The sequence below is a fragment of the Eublepharis macularius genome, chromosome 2 (assembly GCF_028583425.1).
Source record: "Eublepharis macularius isolate TG4126 chromosome 2, MPM_Emac_v1.0, whole genome shotgun sequence".
In the NCBI taxonomy this organism is placed as follows: Eukaryota; Metazoa; Chordata; class Lepidosauria; order Squamata; family Eublepharidae; genus Eublepharis; species Eublepharis macularius.
This window is the reverse complement of record NC_072791.1, coordinates 232,244,790-232,268,214: the sequence shown is the minus strand read 5'-3', so window position 1 is coordinate 232,268,214 and position 23,425 is coordinate 232,244,790. Positions and strand designations below refer to the sequence as shown.

General features: G+C 44.9%; 1 protein-coding gene across 3 annotated transcripts in view; it reads right to left on the bottom strand.

Moving 5' to 3' along the window:
- RAPH1 (Ras association (RalGDS/AF-6) and pleckstrin homology domains 1) overlaps positions 1–11,229 on the bottom strand; it is a 110,076-nt gene extending 98,847 nt beyond the window's left edge. For all 3 annotated transcript variants that reach the window (XM_054970864.1, XM_054970866.1, XM_054970867.1), the window contains exon 1: positions 11,100–11,229. The gene's annotated coding sequence lies outside the window, so the exon portion shown is untranslated. The remainder of the gene's footprint in view (positions 1–11,099) is intronic.
- Between the last annotated feature and the right edge of the window lie 12,196 nt (positions 11,230–23,425).

Genomic DNA, 23,425 nt, shown 5'->3' with positions numbered 1-23,425 from the left:
GACTGAGTTTGCCTTTTTGCCACCGCATCACACTGACTGTTCATATTTAGTTTACAGTCCACTTACTCCAAGATCTCTTTTGCATACACTACGACCCAGAAGTGTATCCCCCATCCTGTATTTGTGCTTCACATTTTTGTGGCCCAGATGTAATACTGTGCCCTTATCTATGTTGAATTGCATCCTGTTCACAACTGCCCACTTCTCCAGAGTATTCAGGTCTTGTCGAATTTTAACTCTATCTTCTTGGGTGTTTGCCACTCCTCCCAATTTGGCATCATCAACAAATTTAATGAGCAGCCCTTCCACTCCTTCATCCAGATCATTGATAAAAATATTGAAAAGTACCGGGCCCAAAACTGAGCCCTGCAGCACCCCACTGGACACCTCCCTCCAATCTGATGAAACGCCACTGACCACCACTCTTTGGGTATGGTCCTCTAACCAGTTCCCTACCCACCAAACTGTCCTATAGTCCAATAGTTTAATAAAGAGAAGCTTCTCTTTATTAAACTGTGCTGTGTTGCTACAACTGGCACGGTATTATTACATCCCATGATAATAGTAACCAGAGCTGTTTCTGCATAGAAGTTGAAATGTTCCAACAAAGAAACACATCTTGACAGAATCTTTTTCATGTAAGAACCACCAGTATATATCCATGTTTTAATTTAATTTAAATACAGCTGGAAGATTTTTATAAAGCAAGAATAAAAATAGGCATCTATCCAGATGACAGAGGTTCTCCTGGAAGGGATATCCCTGCCTAACAGTTTTCCTTGTGAAACGCTCATAATACTTTACCCATTCATTCTCAAGAAAAAGCTGTGGAAAATGCATCTTGCAGGAAACTGCTAAGTAGAAGCAAACTTTTTTTAAAAGGTAAGCTTTTACATATTAACTAATTTATATAAAGAGATACAAAAGTCTGAGAAGGAAAAACAATTGCATTATGCTTAGAACAATTAACTTGGGTGTGAAGGTGGCAAGATTGATACTTTTTATTGCACTATTTTGAAAAGGAGGGAGGATGGACAAGATAATTAGATCTTTGTGTCTCATCATCTGTTTCTAATGGTAAAGAAGAACAAGCGTCAAGGCATCATATAGGCAAAAAACATCTCAGTGGTTGAGAAGCATTTTTCTAAAACACAAGTTCTAAGAGGGGCAGAACACATTTCAATCCCTTCTCCACTGCAATCTCCTTCACTCAATCAGAGCTTAAGCTATTAAAAAGGAATCTCGTCTTTTATTTTTAAAGAGTTATCAACCATCAGGACTGAACTGAATGTTTTCACAGTGCTTTAAAGGCAAGCAAAATTCTTCTGTCTAGGGTAAGCCTGACAAGATATTTCTTGCCAGTAGCGCCCTACCCGATCCCTGTGAAATTGGCCCAGATTTTTAATATGCAGTTGAAGTTAAATAAGGGTTTCTCTAGCTACTCTTTGTGCATCATTTGAAGGTTCTATAAAGGAGGCAGTCCTGAACTACAGACAAGAGAAGATGTAATCAAATGCTGGGATTTCATAAGAATTATCATACTGCATTAGGAGTGAAAGAGCAGTACTTTTCAGCTCAAGGTACAATATTTCAGGTTACTCTTTCAACAGTCTCAAACAGAGCAACTACTACTGCTTACAAGAGAAATTTGTAACTGACTTTTAAGAAGTCTAGACTTAACCTTATTAGAGATAGAACTAAAAAAAGTTTTAATCTTTTATCTTTCCTGAAGAAACTGATAGAAACAGCTCTTTCTTACCTTATTACATACCTATTTGATCTTCCTTTTGTCAAGAGTAATGATTTTAAAAAACACAGAACACCACATCTACATATATTGTACTGAAATTAAAGTTTACCTGGATTAAACCCAGCCAATGACAGGCAAGCCAAAAAGCACTTTATAAATATATACAGATTTTGACTGTGGGATACCTATGGAAAAAGGCTTTCACAATGCTATGGGGTGGGGTGAGCTGGGTCACCAAGTAATCACATGGTCACTTAGGCAAGTCTTTGCTGCTTGAATGGTTAAATCAAAATATGTTCTTTCTAGCTGCTTATGTGTGGCAACCCACCAAAGGATGCATTTGAAGTTCCAAAGAGCTGAAGTTATTGATGACATTATAGGTCAAAAAAAGGCCTAAGGTAAATCCCAGAGGCCCAAGACCTACCGCAAAAGAGGCACAAACAACTCAGGATACTCTACAGAATCAAATACATTAAGAATTATAAATGGCTAACTGTAGCTCTGACAGCCTTGCCAAACACAAACGGCTATCTGTGTTTGACATTATGTACCCTGACTTACACATGCAGTAGATATATTCACAAATGTAGCCAGAGTGGGCTAAATATTTATAGGGCTACCATCTCTAAACGTGGAGAGTCCGTTTATTCACCATGGATAACAGCCGTGAAGAAATTCTGCGCAAAGGACCATGGACGAGTATTGTGAGGCTAGGAGGTGAGCAGTACAGGCTAACTTGTCAGCACAAGTATTGTGATCCACCCTCTGGCTCCAGGAGATGCTTATGTTCTACACTAATAAAAGAAATTATGTAGTATACTCTTTAAGTGTAGAAGCAATCAGCTTTATAAATCAACTTTTTAATGGTTATGTCAACTTGTCAAGCAAGTCATATACCATTTCATTCAGAAATATGAAGTACAAATAGAAAGCCTGATTTAGATCATTTCCTTCTGCCACAGACTGTGGTGTAGACTTGATTTCCACTGCACTGAGAAAAGCTGGGGGTTTTGCAGACTAATTCTTGCATCTAAGATGCCACAAAATCAGTATTTTAAATAAAGCGTACCACAGGATATTGGAGTAAAATTAATTAATTAGCCTTATTTATGGTCCACCTTTCTCACTGAGTCTCAACGAGGAATTCAGAGTCTTCTTCACCCATGTTTCTTTTCAATATCTACATACAGCAGGCAAACTAAACAGGATGTCACAATAAGACAGTCTACCAGGCTTGAGGAAGGTGGTCTACGGTTGGATGGAAGACCACCTGGGCACTCTGTGTATGCTATCTGGAGCACCACAGAACAAAGGTGGGACAAAAACGTAAATGTTTACAGCATGCTCTTCCAAATGGATCTTCAAGAGAGCTCATGTCAAAAATTTTCGATGTGTATGAATACAAAGTAAGTTCAACCCAAAAATTAATCATGAGATTTTGAAAATGAAGTCTAACATAAATATTGAAATGTTCATACCCCACTTTTCCAACTATCGGCAGTGGCTCAAGGCAGCTTACAAAAGCAAATGCAAACAAATTGTAAAAAAAAAAAAAGTTACGGCGCTGGCATCACAAAATACAGAAAAGCAGCCCTGTACACAGACCTTCCATAGCCACTTGGCCCACCCCAGAACTGGTTGCCCTCAAAGGCCTTTTTAAGCAGAGTGACTTCATGGCCTCTGGAACAGTATCAATATGGGCACTCCCCTGGCCTCTTCTGGGAGCCTGTTCCAGAAAACAGGAGCCACGGCTGAAGAAGGTGGTTTGATGCGTGGGAGAGCGAATGGATTTAGGAGGCGGGGTGACCACAAGAGTGTTAAGCTGGCCCGAAAGTTCATACTGGGAAAGAGACGGTGTACCTGCAGGTACATGAATCCCTGGTCACAAAGAACGCCTTTGTTCTTAAAAAACTCAAGCCCTGAATTGAACTAGGATGCATACAGCTAAACAGTGAAGTTGTCTTCGAGTATTTTAATTACTTTTACAGGGCACTTTTCTTGCTTAGACTCAAGGCAGATTAAAACTAAACCTTGAAGACTAACAGGGCAATCCTAAGCACAGTTATGCCAGTCTAAGCCCATTGATTTCAATGGAGTAGCTCTGCTTAGGATAGCACCGAAAGAGATGTTATAAGGTGGAAGCAAATATGAATTTTTCCCATGCAAAGAGCACAATATCTTCAGTGGTTTTTGTTTTTCAGGTGGTCAAGATGGAAGTCACTGGAGAAAATCCTTAAAATGGCTAATCGCCAATCATCAAGTTTCTGTTTTTTAAAATCAAAAAAGCATGTATATGTCTGTATATCATCTATTAGACTCGATTTAAAGTTTAAAAACCTATCTAGAATTTAACAAATGTGACTCAGCCAGTTTTTATCGATCATTTCAAGAACATGTCTATCCTAATCCTAATTTAATCAACTGGCCAGCAGACGAATATTATCTATCAGGCTAAGGGGAGAGGCTGTGAGGAGAGGCCACGGCCCAGAGGCAGTAGATCTGCTAGGCACGCAAAAGATCCCAGGTTCAGCGATTAAAACCATCCACAGAATCCCTCCCTCTTTTAGGCAGCCAGTGTGATACAGTGATTAGAGAGTTGGGCTACTAGGACGTGGTTCAGCTTCCACTCCCCCTCCCCCCATGTCACAAAATTCACTGGGTGACCCTGGGCCAGTCTATGACTGCCAGTTCTGACTTGGAAAATCCCTGGAGATTTGGGGAGCCTGGGAGGCTGTTCAGCACAGGAATGTTATTCCATAAAAACTCCCCCGTTAAGCCGCCATTTTCTCCATGGGAACTGATATCTGTAGTCTGGTAATTGTAGGAGACCACCAGACCCTACCTTGAAGTGATTGTGAGGGCTTAATTGGAGGAGAGGCATCACGTCAGCTACCTGAGATCCTTGGAAGAACGGCAGGATAAAGTCCCCTGCCTTTGAATAGCTTCCACCCTAATCCCCGATTGCCCTGCCAACTAGAAAATGCACATTCTCCAGTTAAAAGGATCAGGTAACAGGTAATGTGAAAGACTGAGACCCTGGAGTGCCACTGCTGAGTAGAAAATAGTGACCTTGATGGACCAATGGTTTGATTCAGTATAAGGCAGCTTCATATGTATTTTGTCTAAAAGAGAAAATACACCATGCAGGATTACTCCTTGCTAGATAAATCAAACTTCAAATCACTGAGACTTTATGGCATTATACCCTGGTGAGGTTCCTTGCCTCCGCAAACTCTGACCTCTCCAAGCTCCACCCCCAAATCTCCAGGAATTTCCCAACTTGGTGATGGCAACCCAAGTCAGCAATATATCTGACAGAGATCTGTGACACAGAATAGCATCCACACAGAAATTCTATACGCAGTATGTATTTTTGACAAGAGCAATTAAGTGCTAGTTACTAAAGTAACTACATAGACGGTAAGTAGACAGTACCCAATCCAAGATCAACTGTGCCTAGTTACAACTCCTCTTATGCCTACTAACTGCTGCACAAAGATGCATCTAATTATCCACTGCTGCAAATGCTGCCCAACTACTTTATCTTAGAAGGAGCTATAATTCACCTAACTTACATATATGGAATGTAAGACCAAAAAAGAAGCAATAACTGCCAGTGATGGTCATATATCTATGAGCCCATACCATACAATGAAACACATACTAAATTTCTTACTAAAGCTCAGCTATACATCAAAGAAAAAGAAGGAAAGACACATGTTGAAGGCTGAGTGGTATTGCCAACATGTGGTCCCAATATGGATCAACTCTTTAACAAGAAAGAGGGGAAAATGTGGCTCAGAAAGTGAAAGGCAGTTATAGCAAGAACTTCTACAAAGGTGTTGTACACTCAAAAAAATTCAGGGGTCACATTCAGCTGGTCTGAGTCAGCCCTGTATGCAGATGTGTTCTCTGTCAATAAGCATTAGCTACGCAGTCCATTTGCACAAGGATATTTGTGTAACTGACTGAAGATGGTCTGAAGGTTAAAAAAAATTAAGGGGCAAAAGCTTTGAGCTTTGAATACAGGCACTGCTCCACATGAAGACCTCCGAAATAAAGGATGAAGCAGAACAGCAACAGCTTGGAAGAGATGACTGTATTTAGCATGGATTTCCACCTGGAGCACAAAAGAAAATTTATTTATTGGATTTTTAGCCCGCCCTCCCTGCAAGCAGGCTCAGGCAGGGTCACAGCCATAAATAAGACAGAATAACTAAAACCAATAAAATAATATCTCATTGATATCCACATTCCAAATGGGACGCCCTTCCCCCTTTCCCTGCCCACCATACACAAGGGAAGAAAAGGGTGGAGGTGTGGGTTGGTGAACCTCTAACTCTTCAAGCATGGGGAGGCAGATGGACCATATGCTCCCCCACCCCTGACAAGAGACTGGCAGGGAGGCTAATTAGATGGATCCAGTGCTGGCCTCAACCATATGCCTGGCGGAACATCTCTGTCTTACAGGCCCTCTGAAAAGATACAAGATCTTGGCGGGCCCGAGTGTCTTCTGACAGAGAGTTCCACCAGGTTGGGGCCAGGACAGAAAATGCCCTGGCCCTAGTTGAGGCCAGCCGAGCCTCCCTGGGGCCAGGGACCACCAGTAGGTGTTTACTTGCAGATCTTTCAGCTCTCCAAGGTACGTATGGGGAGAGGCGGTCCCTCAGGTATGCTGGTCCCAGTCCGTTTAGGGCTTTATTGGTTAGAACCAGAACCTTGAACCTGATCCGGAATTCCACGGGGAGCCAATGCAGCTGCTGCAGAGTTGGAGTCACATGTGCCCTGAATGGAATTCCTGTCAGGACGCGGGCAGCAGCAAGAACAATTTTAAAAGGTTAAGAAGGCTACTGTCTGTTCAAACGATCTACAAGAGTGACAGATTTTGTTATCCACAAACCTGCTCATCTTCTATGTGCGTATTACCCCTTTGAAAGGGGCAAGCTTTGGGTGGGTAGTTGTGTTGGTCTGAGTAGATTTAAGTCCAGTGACACCTTAAGAGACCAACAAAATTCTCAGGGTGTAAGTTTACAAGAGCTCGAGCTCCCTTCTTCAGACAACAGTAAGCTGTATGACAAGACAAAGATGACTGAAAACTAGAGAAAATCAAGGTGACTGCATTCGTTTATCCAAATGATCAATGAGGGTGCAACTTCACAGAGGAAAAAAAATCAAACTAATTTAGCAGAATCATAGGTTTGGAAGAGACCTCCTCTAGGGTCATCTAATCCAACTTACAGCACATGCAGGAGGTTAGTAAGATGTAGACAAAGAAACATTATGGATGGCAGAATAAAGAATATGATAAACGTTCTCTAAGAAGAATTATGCAGTTGGCTGCAACAGAAGAAAGATTTCCAAAATACTTCTTGTAACTCAAAAAGAGTTAAAAATGTTCCTCGAGCTCCATTACAACATTTTCTGGGTCTTCACAGGAACAGAAATGACATAAAGGGAAAATGTGTAGAACAGCACTCTGAAGATGTTATACTCGTGTAGAAAGAGCCAATCCTTTAAATATTGTTTCCAAAAAATGATTTGATCATGTTCCTGCTCCCCAGTGAGGAATAACCTTTTAGATTCATCACAATAATAAATCTCAAGATAGCTGAAGGAAACAATAAACCTGTAAAGTGTTATGGTAGTACCAGATTAAAAATAAAAAGATGCAGAGTTCACACAGAGTTGCTGTTGAAAATGTATACAGAATATTAAAAAGAACATATGGATTAATTCAAAAATGTTTTGGCAACACATGAAAAAGTGGTACAGAGAGCATTATATGTAATGTAAGTTGGATGTGTCAGCCAAGTTCTCATCCTGTGCACGGCAAACCTACTAGCAATATGTCCCAAGAACCAAATGGCATATTCTGAAAGGCTGCTTAGAACGTACAAGAGTACATCACCAGAAATGCTTGAAACAAGACATCTTCATATACATTAAACACATGGAGAACACACCCAGAAAATCTGGAAGATTTTAATCAAACTACATAGCAGCTATAACAGGTCAGGTACAGGCATGTCATGCAAAAGTTACAAAAAAGATTTGCCACATTGTAGTCACAGGCTGATCCTGTTCATGCTTACTCAGGTGCAAGTCTGAGCATTTTCAATGGCATTCACTCCTATGTAAGTATGCACAGGATCGCAGCCTGTCTCTCTGCCTACTCATTGTGGCAAAATAGCCACAAATACAACACTTCTCCACAACAGTTGCACAGAAGTTGGTTGTTCTCAGATACGCTTTTGAAGCCAGTGTGACACACAAGAGAAGGGCTACATGCTAACCAAAGCATGGCAAATCCGTTCATTCTATATTCTGCACACACACTCATAGCCTAAACTGGCACATTAACAGCCAATGCTGTTAAATTTAGTCACTGGAGGGAAAAAAAATACTGAGATGCTGGATTCTGATTCAGCATTTTTCCACATTCTTAAACTTCTCCTCCCCCATCATTTACAAAGGTTTCTTCAAGCAAGCAAAGGACTGTAATTTAGCAGGCTACACACACAGAGCAGAAAAGCCATTCAAACTGGGTACTTCTCAGTATGATGCTACACACATTTGATTTCATCCATTTTTTCCTTCTACCTAGGGTTCCTTCTACCTAGGGTTAAGACATTTGCTTTATTAAATTTAACCATTTTATTACAGTTCAGCTAGACAAAACTAGAATATTTTATTTTTATTTTATTATTTGTCCTTTATAGTCTGCCTTTCTCACTGAGACTCAAGGCAGATTACACAGTGTGAGATGAGTGCAGTCAATATCAGGAACATTTCCATGAACAATGCCATAGGAAAAATAGACATAGCATTAGTAGGAATCCAATGCAACATAGTGGTGAGGTCTCTGGTTCCTAACTCATTAGTGGATCATCTGAGATCCCCTCCCTATAATACAGCCCTCCTATCTAAGTAAAAAGCCTTTTTGAATAATTCAGTTTTGCATCGTTTGTGGAAAGCCAGGAGACTGGGGGCTCTACTGACTTCCTCAGGCAGGCCGTTCCACAGGGTGGGGGCCACCACAGAGAAAGCCCGTGTACGGACTGCTGTCAATTTTGTTGATGTGCAGGGTGGCACCTGCAGGATACCCTGTTTGGAAGAGTGAAGCTGCTGTGGAGGAGCATAGGGAGGGAAGCAGTCCTGTAGGTATGCTGGACCAAGGCCATGAAGAGCTTTGTAAGTGATAACCAATACCTTGAACTGAGCACGGTAACTAATGGGCAGCCAATGGAGTGACTGCAGGATGGGGGTGATGTTCATGCTCCTGCTCGCTCCTGATAACAGTCGAGCCACAGAGTTTTGCATCAACTGGAGTCTCCTAGTTGGATTCGGGTGGCCAGGTCGAGGTAAGAAGCCATTTTCCAGGCTAGGGAGAGGTTGTAGGAAGTATTTTTTGCAGCTGCCTTAACTTGTTTTTCTAGTAATAGCACTGGTATAAACCCTAGGCTCTTTACCAAGTCTGCAAGGGTCAGACGAACTCCATCAAAAGTGAGGAGTACGATGTCCTTCAGGATCTGCCTTCCTAACAAGCATCACTTCAGTCTTGTCTGGGTTCAATTTCAATTTGTTATTTTTCAGCCATTTCACCACGGCTGTCAGGCAGTGATCCAAGACTTCTACTGCGTCCTGAGGAGACCCGGCTACTGAGAAATAGAGTTGAGTGTCATCTGCATATTGATGACACCCAACACCTTAGCTGTGAATGAGTTCTCTTAAAGGCTTTATGCAGAGGCTGAATAACATGAGAGATAAGATTGAGCCCGGCAGAACCCTGCAAGACAGCTCCCATTCTGAAGACAGCCGACCTCCGACAGCAACTCTTTGAGTCTGTTCCATGAGAAAAGATTTAAACCAGTTCAAGGCACATCCTTTGATGACCACTCCTGTCTCCAGATGCCTCAACAGGATGGCATGTCCTGCTGAGCAACCGATGGCCACAGAATATCCAAGCCAATGATTGCTTTTCAGATATGAAATCCATCCTAGTCTATTATTAGATTTATTTTATGCATCAAAACAATAGCTCTCAGCTGTTTTTAAAAAACAGGGAGAGTACTAAGCTTTAGAAGAACTTTCAAATACATTCGTTAGCTTTCCAGGAGTGTCAGGGTTTATGCTTTTTCTCATTACGCCATCATCTTCCTAGGTCACACCAACACAAGATCCAGAAACTGGTGTAGTAACTGACGAAACTGCATTTAAATGCGAGTTGTATTTCTTTTTGCACAGGACACCATTAAGTATTGCGATTTGGCAATTGCCAAGGACAATTAATGAGAGAGGCGTCAACACCAGAACATAGGTTCTTGAACACATAACACTCCTCCTACCTTTCCCACCGATAGTTTTCACCCTGTACTAGAAATCTCTCTCCATTTCAATGGAAATCAAAGCTGAGCCCCTAAGATTTTTCTACAATATGCCAACAGGCTATGCTCTGGATAGCTTTGTGAAGACACACCAATCAATCCACACTTCCCAGACCTTAACAGTCTCCCCTCCGGAACGATGCCACATCTGCAGGCGCACGATTAGGAACTCAGGCTGCTTCCAGCCCCACAGGGTGGGGTCCCAGCTGGAGGGGACACCCTCCCCAGCCGCCGCACCCCACACCCCTCACCTGTGCCCCCACCCCACCCCCCGAAGCAACCTTATTTCGAAACCTGGGCGGGGGCGGCTTCCCGGTGGTGATGCTCCAGCCTCTCTGCGTCTGCGGGAATGTCAGGATGGAGGCAAGAAAGGGGAAGCTGCCCATCAGAGCCGGAGAGCCCTCCTTCCACACCGCCCCGAGGAGCAGGCAGGGCGGAGGCTGGGGCCGCCAGCTGTTCGGGGCGGGGGGGGGGGGCAAAGCCGCCCCCTTCCCCGCGCGGCTGCGGGGGGGGGTGTCGCCGCCGCCCCTCGCCCTTTCCTCCAGGGCCAGCCTCCAGGGAGAGCCCCCCTTTCCCACCCAGAAGCACAGCCAGCCCCCCCCCCCCCAGCCCAGACACGCCTTTCGCCCGTCTGAAAGCCCCTGACACGCCGCCCCCTTCCGAAGCGGCGGCTGCAAAGCCCGATTTCCCTGCCCGCTCCCCACAGCTGGGGGGGGGCGCTTCTCTCTCTCTCTCTCTCTCTCTCTCTCTCTCTCGCCCCCCCCCGGGTTCTCCCTCAGCCACCACACCTTGTCGCGCAACCGGCCACCATTTCATGCCCCTGGGAAAGCGGCGGCGAGGGGAAGGGAGGGGTGGGGAGGAGGGAGCCGCGAATCCGCCCCCCCCCCCCACGGCTCGGCCGGAGCCCCCCAAGGGCGGCGCGCCCGGGAAAGGGGGCGAAGGGGGGCGGGAGAAGCGGCGCTCACGCTGGCGGCTCTCGAGGCGGCGGCTCCGGCTCCTCTCCCCCGCTGTCCGTCCGTCCCTGGCGCGGCCCGGCGCCTCAGAGGGCTCCCCTCGCCGTCCCCGCGCTCGCCTCAGCCCCGCCGCTGCCGCCGGCCGGGCTCCCTCCGTCCCTCAGGCGGCTCCGACCGCGCTCACTTCCGGCGCGCAGGCCTCGCCCGCCCGGCCGCGCCTCCCCGCCGCCTCCCGCTGCGGCAGCGGCCTCGGCCCGGCCGGCGCCCCGCTCGCTCACGCCCACCGCGCCGGAGCCGCCCCGCCGCCCGCCCAGGGGGCCCGGCCCGGCCCAGCCCTCGCCGCCCGCCCAAAGGCCGCGGGCCCTCTGAGCGCGTGCAGAGCGCGGCCGCCCGGCGGCTGAGGAGCGGGAAGGAGACGCGGCTCCGGGGGCGGCTGCGGGAGGCGACCCTCCCGCTGCTGTCATTGCTGCTGCTACTAGTATTCAACCGTCGGCCTTTCTCACTGAGATTCAAGGGGAATTACACAGTGCCAGTGAAAATACACTCTCATACAATAAAATCCCAGCATAAATTTTACACGGGAATTTATTTATTTATTTATTTATTTATGTCAGTTATAGTCTGCCTTTCTCACTGAGACTCAAGGCAGATTACATAGTGGGAGATAAGTACAATCGTTATCAAGGACGTTCCCATAGAGTGTCAAAGACTTTTCCATAAACAACGCCATAAAGAAATACATAAAATAAATAAAATCCTGCCTGGAAGCCCTGGCTAGAGGCCTGTTTTGAGGGCAGCCAACCTGCCTCCTGGGGGGTTCCTGGAGATCTCCCCAGAGCGACAACAGAGCTGCAGGCCTCAGAGAAAATGGCAGCCTTGGCGGGTGAGGCTGGGGCATGAAACTCCGCCAAGATGCTCTCCAAACTCTGCCGCCTTCAGGCTCCCCCACCAATCTCCAGGAGCTGGCAACCCTATTTCTTATGTTTGCCGCTTGTTTATAACTGACTAGCAACAAAGCTCCCTGTGTGAAAAAACACAATGGGCTCTAGAAAACTGGTGGTCATTTTTTTAGTTTTCATTTTTCATATTTGTATTCTGCTCTCCTCCTCCTCAGCACCCTCCTGCTCTGGCCTGGGGGCTGCTGCGAAGCACCTGCTTGCCACCGTGAAAGGGCCCAGCGAATCCACGGCCTGAGCGCTCCATGCAGGTGCTTCGCAGCGGCCTCAAGGCCAGAGCAGGAGGGTGCTGGGGGGAGACACAGGGCGAAGTATTTAGGACGTCAGCAAGCCCCCTCGCAGCAGCAAGCAGGCGCTTCACAGCAGCCTCAAGGCCAGAGACGTCGGCAATGCGCCCGTGCGTGGATAAAAAGTGAGTCCTCTCCAATACAGCTTGCCTTTTGGATAGCGGGGTGATTCTTAATGTGTACAGCGAGATTCAGGTCCAGTAGCACCTTAAAGACCAACTAGATTTCCACAGTATGAGCCTTCCAGAGTCAGAGCTCTGCATTCTGACAAAGGGAACTCTAACTCTTGAAAGTCCGAAAATCTAGGTGGTCTTTAAAGAGCTACTGAATTCAAATCTTGCTCTTCTACTACAGACCAACATGGCTAGCCACCTTAAACTCGGCCAAGGGTTTTTTTTTTGAAATTTTTTAATATTTCCAAAATAAAAAGGGTACAGAAAAAACAGGGGGAGTTACAGGGTCAAAGGACGGGTAGGATTTTGCACTACAAGAGTTATTAAAATACAGAGTATGCAAAACATAACTTAATCAGAGTTACTCAGTATTAAAATAAAGAATACATATACTATAAACTCGGCCAAGTTTTGATACTGATATTGTTTTATGATTCTAAACTGTAATTTATTGTATTTATTGCATGTGTATTTTTTGAAATTGCGGTTTTATGATGTTGTGACCCGCCCTGAGCCCGCTTGCAGGGAGGGCAAGATATAAATCCAACAAATAAACGATCTTAAGTTGTAGTTATTTTATTGTATGGCTTTTTAACTTTCTGAGCAGCCTTGAGCAGGACTATGGAGAGGTGGATGCCATATACACTTTATAAATAAACTAAATATGGAAAGATATTGGGGGGGGGGGGAGAGGGAACTATCCTTTAAAAAAAAAACACCTTCCCAAATCCCAGAGCTATTCCCTCCCTCCTCCCCTCCTTGCAACTGTTTGGCTACTGTGTGAAAATGGATGCTGAACTCGGTGGATCACTGACTAGATCCGTCAGGGCTCTTCCTATGTTCTTAATCACTTGTATCACCCCTGACCGCATGACAGACAGGGAAATAAACCTATCCAGGGCTTTTTTTTCTGGGAAAAGAGGTGGCAGAACTCAGTGGGTTACTCTCAGAGAAAATGGTCACATGGCTGGTGGCCCCACCCCCTGATCTCCAGACAGAGGGGAGTCGAGATGGCCCTCCGCGCCGCCATCTCAACTCCCCTCTGTCTGGAGATCAGGGGGCGGGGCCACCAACCATGTGACCATTTTCAAGAGGTTCCGGAACTCCATTCCACCACGTTCCAGCTGAAAAAAAGCCCTGAACCTATCCCTCCCCCTTTTGCCATCCTTCTTGTATCAGGCCACACTCACCTTTATAACTACTCGTTGTGTACAACAGCAGTGGTTAAAATGTAATAGTGGATACTACCCCCTTTAGATTACACCCAGTGAAGAAAGTGGGTTACACATAAATGGAATTAGTAATAAAACTAACCATTTTAACCATAATTTCCATATTGCTAAATGTGGAGTGGAATGGAAAGTTTTAGTACAGTTTTTCTGCTCTCTTGGGCTGGAAACCTGAGCCCTGTGACTCCTCCTGACCCACCTGCTACTGTGGCACGGATCAGATCCACGTCTAGTTCTGGCCTGCTCAAAGGCAAGGCATCAGGCGGTGCCAAGCCAAGGGCACACCCATGCAGAACCACTTGCCTGCTGGCCAAGTGAGGGAAGAGGCGGCACACCCATGGAGCATTGCCCAGGCAAGAATAAACATCCTCCAGGGCTAGAAAAAAAGAATCCACTCGACCAAGACACACCTAATGGCAGCCTCCTGCCATAATCAATACAGTGTGAAAAGAAATAGAGTGAATGTTTTTCTGTCACACGTAGCAATCCAGTATAACACTTGTATTTATAGGACACTTTGGGAGGGTTTCATGTTTAACTTTTCAGTAATCCTTGCTACTGTAGTCCACCACAATGATTACTTAAATTTCACTTGCTTCTAGCGCATTGTCTTTACCTTCTGATCCTTTTTCTATATTTATATTTATCTTTTCCTTAGATAATTTGTTGTTCTTACTGCTCTCTAAACAGGCGTCTTATGCTGTCTGATTACACTATTGCACTGTTAATAGCCTGTAATCTGCCTCGAGTCTCAGCAAGAAAGGTAGACTGTAAATAAATAGAAATAAATAATAAATCCTGCATATTTGGGGGAGGGGGGCAGAAAGGCTAAAGTTAAGAGGATATTGGCAAGCAACTGACAGGAGTTGGGGAGGTGGAGACATGGGGGATACCATCAGGTGACAGCTTAACATCACTTCTGGGGCAAACCCAGAAGTGGCATCACATTCCTCTAGGAATTGCCAGAAACTCTATGGTAAAATGGAAATGATGTTACACCAACACTTGATGGCAATTAAAAACATTTTTTTCTCCTGTTGCGGCTATTTTTGCACATTTGAGTCATAGAAAAATTCAGCGACTACGTGTCAAATTTGGATTCTGTTCTGATGGAGCCTGACATCTACTGCATTCATACAAATTCCTCTTCTAGCAGTGAAATCTTACTCCAGGGCTTAGACTAACTCTGTTTAGGATTTCACAGTAGGACCTCTTGTTTTGCAGTCCCTGCCAGGCAGGAAAAAAACCACAAGAAGTTTAATGTTATACTCCTAGTAAGTTATGAAGGCTTGAGCTAAATGATAAAGGTGGGCTTGGGTATGGGTGCAAATCTTTTCCAAGTTCAAGATACACTTCCCTGCTACACTCAGATCATGCCACCCACAGGGATTGTTTTGTGCTCTCTCGTTCCTTTCCAAAGTGGTGTTCACATCAGTCAGATGGCTCTCGCACTAACGTGGGGAGAGCTTTGATTTGATTCTGTACAAGGGCGGGGACTCTGTCTGCTCGCTCTTCTGTTCTCTCTTGGATTCCGCTTGCTGGAGGCCGGTGGTTTGCTTGTATAACATTTGGTGACCTGTAGAAATAATTTTTCTTAAAAGTTGCACCTCTTTACTTTCTCCATTAGGCGTGCTCCATTAGAGTGAACTATCCCACAGAACTCTTGGTATTCTCTGTCCATTTTTGAGGGAGAGCTGGCATGGTGTAGAAGGCCAAGCGTTGAACTCTTTCTGCTTTCATATCCCCCCTGGGAAAAACAAGGGGATTCAGCAGCAACATAATACTAAGGAAGACCCATTGAATAGACCTGGGTCAAATCCACATTCACCCATTACCCGCATATTTATCAGATATCTTCCGTTTGCCTCCAATCCGCGATTTTTTCCTCTTCGTTCACATTCCTGCTTCCAATCTGTCTTTCTCGCGCGTTCCTCCGGTCACACGGCCGCTCGAAAACTGCTCTTTTGGGCGGGACCTTTTTTTCCCACCCATTTTTTTTTATTTTTTTGAGCGCACTTTTCCGTTATTTCGATCTTGCCTTATAAAGAAACATCATTGAAGATAATGATGCCTCTCTTTCCCCCACTGACAGCACTGATGGCTCTCTCCCGTTTCTTTTTTGGAAATTTGGAAGCATGTGGGAAGCTTTCGTGGGCATTTCCTATGCAGGACAGTTCAGTGCCTGAATTTTACTGAAGTTTCACTTCCTTGGAGTGTCATTATTTCGATATTTCGTAATTTCGATATTACAGTAATATAAAATAAAAAAAATAAAAAACAGTTAAAAAGGAAGTTTCGCGAGTCCGTCCTGAGGATGGATTCACCCCAAAATGATTTTTCAAACTACCAGATTTGATTCAGAAACAGCATAATCAATAAATCCAATGCTATGAAGTCAAAAACAGTCTTTTGCAGACTACGGAGCACTTGCAAGTTGAATCAGCCAATAGGAACTCTCGGAACGGCCGGAGAGATAGGAAGGGGGGTGGTTTTTAAAAAAAACACGTAAATTGCGCATTGGCCTGTTCATGGCCACTGTGAAACTCCCGTTGAAAACCTGTGACCACATATTCAGGAGAAATGCGAATGAAATGCATCTGTTTAATGAGGTAATGTGACCAGCACTCAGGATTGCGTGGGGAATGCGGGGAACATGCGACTTAGAATGAGTAATGTGAATTTGCCCCTGAATTGTTTTTTGACCTCTTTAGGATTGCCCTGGTTTTTCTTAGTAACCCCCCCCTCACACACACACCTGGGGACCTCCACAGCTGCCATTTATTACAATTAACTAGTTTCTGGTCTGGTTATTAGAACATAATCTTAAGTATGCATTCCTGCACTGCATTATGACAGCAATATTTCGTCCCCCAAAACCTATTCTGAACCCATACAAACATTGTGTTAATTGGGACATTTTCTCAAAGGCTTTGTTTTCTCCATTTGGTGCTCCCACTATACAATTAGAAGAAACAGAACCTTTCCCTCTAATATATTTTCTCTTCATAGTGCCAGAAGAAAGTTTAAGTATAAATCTAATATATGTTGCAAAAACACTGAATATTGGCTTATAAAGAATCTGATTTTACCTCTAAAGGCAGTATCCAAATGTATGAAAATAGTAGAATTAATCTAGAAATTTTCAAACATCGTCAGGTGATGGGACAGGGCTTTTTTTCTGGGAAAAGAGGTGGTGGAACTCAGTGGGTTGCCCTCGGAGAAAATGGTCAAATGGCTGGTGGCCCCACCCCCTGATCTCCAGGCAGAGGGGAGTTGAGATTGCCCTCCGCAATCTAAACTCCCCTCTGCCTGGAGATCAGGGGGCGGGGCCACCAGCCATTTGACCATTTTCAAGAGGTTCCGGAACTCTGTTCCCCCACGTTCCCCCTGAAAAAAAGCCTTGAGAATGGGATATTGACGTTTATAAGCTGAACTGGGTTACTATGACCTAAAGGCGGCTATGTGATTATGTCCTTTTACAACATCTTTAATTTTTTTCCTCAAAGGGGTCCTTTTTTTTAGCGTGTTCTTTTTCTTCCTTTCGTTCTGATTTCCGTTTTATTTCTTTCATGATAACAGCAACATGGGATTAATAAATAAAGCCTAGTTTTCAGCTGGTTCAGCATAAGTTCGACCAAAGACCCCTCTCCACCCCATCCCACCCCTCTTATATCTGCTTTCCTGGCTGGCTATCTTCACCAAAAATGAAATATGCATCTACAATTCCTTGACAAAAGTGTCTGATGCATGTTAGACAAATGAGGTCATCAAAACAATGCCATCAAAATTATGACCTCACTTTGAAAACTTAAAAAAAACCAAAACCTTTGTGTTCTCACTGTACTTTTAGAAACAATGGCTGCCTGTACATGTGCATTCTCTCTGGTGCCCCACAGAGGCTTATTGCTGAAGAGGTCAGAAAAGCACCCACTGTCCTCACTGTCTGCAAATTATGCAAACTTGAATTGTTCAGAAGGGCTTTTTGCCCAAGAAACAAGGTTGTGATGTGAAGACACAGAGAGATGCATTGGGACTTTAGTCTATACAACTGTGTACTGTCTGTTGCTGTAAGTATGTGCCTACTGGCTAGTTTCTCCACAAGGTTTAATATTTCATGTCAATTTTCTTATGTTTTGCTTCAGCATTGTTTCAGCCCTGTATTGGATTTCTTCTTGTTTTCAAATTTTTATTGTATTGTCGAAGGCTTTCACGGCCGGAGAATGATGGTTGTTGTGGATTTTCCGGTCTGTATAGCCATGATCTTGGCATTGTAATTCCTGATGTTTCTCCAGCAGCTGTGACTAGCATCTTCAGAGGTGTAGCACCAAAAGACAGAGATCTCTCAGTGTCACAGTGTGGAGAAGATGTTGGTAGGTCATTTATATCTACTCAGGAAGGTGGGTTTGGGCTGAGTCATCCTGTAAGTTTCCCAGGGTGTGGAATGCTAATGGAGGGAGGCTTCACTGTATCCTGAGGAGGTTCTTTTCCATATGGATTGGTGCTTGATATGCTAATCTTCTCTGCAGGGCTATTGTAGGGTGTAGAGTATTTTGTTAGCCTGGTGTTTTTCAGGACTGGAAACCATGCTCTATTCATTCTTAAAGTCTCTTCTTTCCTGTTGAAATTGTGCTTATGCTTATGAATTTCAATGGCTTCCCTGTGCAATCTGACAAAGTAGTTGGAAGTGTTGTCCAGTATTTTAGTGTCCTGGAGTAGGATACTGTGTCCTGTTTGAGTTAGGCTATGTTCAGCCACTGCTGATTTTTCCGGATGGCCAAGTCTGCAGTGTCTTTCATGTTCTTTTATTCTTGTCTGGATGCTACACTGTGTGGTCCCGATGTAAACTTGTCCACAGCTGCAGGGTATGCGGTATACTCCTGCAGAGGTGAGGGGGTCTCTACTGTCTTTTGCTGATCGTAGCATCTGTTGTACTTTTCTGGTGGGTCTGAATACTGTTTGTAAGCTGTGCGTTTTCATAAGCTTTCCCATCTGATCAGTGATTCCTTTGATATATGGCAAAAACACTTTTCTTGTTGGAGACTATTTTCCCTTAGTTGTTTGATTTATTCTTGGTTTAATTGCTCTTCTGATTTCATTTCTGGAGTAGCCATTTACTTGAAGTGCGTGGTTTAGATGATTAGTTTCCTCGTTGAGAAAGTGCGGTTCACATATCCGTCTTGCACGGTCTACTAATGTTTTTATTATGCCTCTTTTCTGTCGGGGGTGGTGATTGGAGTTTTTGTGTAAGTACGTTTTTGCATTTGCCTTTTTGTTTCTCAAAATTTTTAAAATGAGATTCCCCCCGCCCCCGAACTAGCAGATTCATCACAATCCAATCCTATGAACTAAGAAGGCCCATCAACTTGTATGCAAAGTTTACAGCACCGTCACAACACATGCTTTTGTAGCAGGTGGGGCAAGCTGGCCTTCAGAGTTGTACGGTGGTTGTGCAGGCACAGCTGGGTACATTGGCATGAGCGTACCAACAATAACTGTCCTTAGGAATGGAGGGATTTGCTGGATGTGGCCTTGTCAGTAGATAAGCAGGTCAGTGCTGTTACTAGGAACAGCTTCTTTTAAACACATCTCGCTCATAAGCACCTGCGTTGACTTGGCCACACCGATCCATTCTCCTGTAACTTCCAGATTAGTCTATTGTATGCAGGGCTGCCTTTGAAGACATTGCAGAGGCTCCACTTGCTGCAGAATGTGGCAGTGAGACGCCTGGCTGGGGTCAGCTGCTTGGAGGTTACCAACCTCCAGGTGGTGTCTGGAGATCTCCCAGAATTGTAGGCCACAGAGATCAGTTCCGCTGAAGAAAATGGCTGCTTTGAGAGGGACTCTATGGCATTACACCGAGTTCTCTCCCCTCCCCAAACCCTGCCCTCTCCAGGCTCCACCTCCAGAATCTCCAGATGGTTTCCAACCTGGAGCTGGCAACCCGATGCCAGGAATGTATCACACCAGTACTGTGTCAAAGTGCTGATTCTTGCCCTTTAAGGCCCTTCGTGACCTGGGAGCCTCATACCTCTTGGAGGGTATTTCCCCAGATGTGCATTCAGGAAGGCATGCGAGACTGCTCTGTTCCAGAGAGCATTTGGAGGAGGGTAAACTGTTTTGGCTGTGTTAAATCTGTATGGTGGTGGTGAATGCCCTCAAGTCACAGCTGACTTATGGCGACCCCTGGCAGGGATTTCATGGCAAGAGACTAACAAGAGGTGGTTTGCCATTGCCTGCCTCTGCCATCCTGGTCTCCCTTGGAGGTCTCCCATCCAATTCCTAACCAAGGCCAACCCTGCTTAGCTTCTGAGATCTTGATGAGATCAGGCCCACCTGGGCTATCCAGGTCAGGGTACTAAATCTGTGTACTGATTTTTAATCCTGTAGTGCAAGAACCAATGCTGGGTAGTGGTTAGAGTTTGAACTAGGATGTGGAAGACCCAGGTTCAAATCCTCAATCTGCCGTGGATGCTTGCTGGGCGGCCTTGGGCCAGTCACATACTTTCAGCCTGGCCTACCCCTGTTGTAAGGACAAAATGGAGAAGGGGAAAATATTGGAAGCCACTTTGGGTCCCCCTAGTAGACAACAGTAAGGTATCAATGAAGCAAAATTATTATATAAATAAAATAGTTCTGTGCTGGTTTTAACTTATCGGGCCCTTGTGATGTCTGTGTCCTGCAGAGGCCCCTGGTTTGTGAGCCACCTGGAGTTTGCAGAGATAAGGCGGGGTACAAAGGGTTTTAAATAAATGAATTATGAGATACAGCGGAGCACACGGGAAGGGCAGACCAGGGACAATATCAGAAAGCATCTCTGTCTAAAAGCTTATATATCTGCACTGGCCAAACTCTTCAGCATGCCAGATGTTCTTTAGCAAACAGTCACACTGGAGTCTGCAGCAGACTGATAGTGTTGCAGAACCGGCTCGTAAAGTGTTGTGTGTAAAAATAAGGAGCCTGGATGGATACATGTAGGTGGGAGTGTAAGGAGTTTGTGTATTTGTACCGTCTGCCACTTTGGGAGGCCCTGAAACACATGATAAGGAGAGTTCACTCCCTCTCCTTTGCAATATTTGCAACTTTTAAACTCAAAGGCCAAGCACAGCAAACTTCTCCTCTAGCTTCTTTGGCGAGGACATCTACTAAACACATGAGGCTGTATTTAAAATAAACTCGCACAGTTTGTTTCTTTATAGCAGTATAAATTATTCAGATACTCTGAGTAGATTTATAGGTATTTTCTTCTTTTTTAAAATCATCTCCATTCTGCCTACTGTACACAGCAGGCTGAAATATATCAGGGCAAACCGGCCTTGGGACACAGCAGCTGCAATGCAAATGAAACAATCATTCATGTTTTCTGTGCAAGTGAAAGAATTGCAGCTATAAGTATTGAGGGGAAGTGGAATTCTGCAAGGGGCGGGGGGAGATAGCAAGTGGGAAATGATGGACAGCTCAGTCAGAAGCAAGCCATTTCAACCTAACTGGATCGGTGGGATACTGTTGATGGAATCAACTGGATTTCAGTGAAGCAGCTGAGATACAATACAAACAAACACAGAGACACTTTCAAGGCTGTCTCAGATGGCACAGCAAGGCAGATGGCAAGTGTCGTGGGCTTTTAACAGTGCAATCCATTGAAGTTACTGGACTTAGCAGAGTTTAACTGTGTTTAGGATGGCACTGTATGAGAGGTGGAGATGGACACATCTGATGCGTGGAGAACAAACCACTGAGAAGTTCTTTTGCCTGCGGTCTTATGCAATTCCCCTGCATTACAGTGTGTTGGATCCAGACTAAATTTTCTGCTAACCAGGGCTTTTTTTCAGCAGGAACGCGGGGGAATGGAGTTCCGGAACCTCTTGAAAATGGTCACATGGCCGGTGGCCCCGCCCCCTGATCTCCAGAGGGGAGTTGAGATTGCCCTCCGCGCTGCTCAGCGGCGCGGAGGGCAATCTCAACTCCCCTCTGTCTGGAGATCAGGGGGCGGGGCCACCGGCCATGTGACCATTTTCTCCGAGGGCAACCCACTGAGTTCCACCACCCCTTTTCCCAGAAAAAAAGCCCTGCTGCTAACATAAGGGAAAGTGTAATATCTGCTGCCCAGCCTCCCTCCCCGAGGATACTCTGTCCCCCTCGAGCAGCATACCAGGAAGACCAAGGGGCTGCATCAGGCAGGGGAGAGGCAGAAAAGTTCTCTTCTGCTGGTGGAAGTATCTTTCATTAGTGGAAAACCTGGATCCAACTCATAGGAGGACTTAACTGACGGTGCTTTAGCTGCACAAAGAAGACTAACAATGACTTTTCCGGAACTGATGCCACACAATTCCTGATCATTTTTTAAAAAACGTAGTTTACACCATTGCAAGATGGATGGGGAGGGGGTGGCAGCAAAGGAAGTATTGTGATAGCAAAATGATCTCCTAGAAGCTGCGGCAAAATGTTTGTGCTGAGAGGGATATTGCTACGCAATCCCCACTTCATAGCAGTGAAAAGTTCCATGGGCAGACTTATTAGTTTTACAGTGCAATCCTATGCAGTGTTACTCCAGCCTAAATCCACTGAAATCAATGTGCTTAGATGGGAGTAGCTCTTCATAGGCTAGCACTGTTCACTTTCTGGTTTGAGTTGAGAATCTCTATCAAAGACCAGGCCTTAAGCAACTTCCACCCCACCGTCAACCTGACAATGAATCAATCCACGCAGGGAGTACATTTTCTAAACACCATTGTACAAATAGATAAGGGATGCATAAGAACCACCTTATACCATAAATCTACCAATCAGCAAGCATGTCTACCCAAGGTCCGAGGTCATCTTCAACACACCAAAAAAAATCCATTGTCTCTCCAGCCAAGCTCTACGTTACAGCCACATCTATTCCAATTTCTCTCACCTGCAGGATCTACAATAGAAATTTTTGGAATTACAATACCCACCTGATGTAGTAAGGAAACAGATTGACAAAGCCAGAATGATACCAGGGCCGTTTCCAGATTGCTTACCTTCACACGGGATGTCGCGCCTCGTTGCGGGGAAAATGCGAAATATTGCGTTTCCTCGTGCGAGTTTTGCGTGACGTCACATGACGGCCCAAGGGATAACCTGCTACAAGATGAGCCCAGACAAAACCACAATGGAACACCACTGGTGGTCACATACAAGTCTTAACTCCCGCCAGTTCAACACATCATCAAAGACTTGCAAGCTATGCTGGACAACGATTCTCTTCTCTCCCAAGCATTAAGAAGCAAACCTTTTCTTGACCAACACAGACAGCCCTCTAATCTTAAACGACTTTTTGCTCGTAATTACTTTCCAACACTGACATGGACTAGGGCCTGTAAAAAAAACCAAGATGCCAACTTTGTCCCCATATTTACTGCGACAGCATGATCCCTGGACCTAACGACACCAGTTATTCCATCTCAGCCTCATTCACTTGTTCATCTTCCAATGTTATCTATGCTAGCAAGTGTCAGCAATGCCCTTCTGCTCTCTACACTAGACAAACAGGTCAGTTCCTACGCAAAAGAATAAATGGACATAAATCTGACTTTAGAAATCACAACACTCAAAAAACAGTGAGACAACATTTTAATCTTCTAGGACATTTCATTGCTGGCCTAAATGTGGCTGTCCTCAAACAAAGAAACTTCAAGGGCAGGTTACAACATGAGATTGCTGAAATGG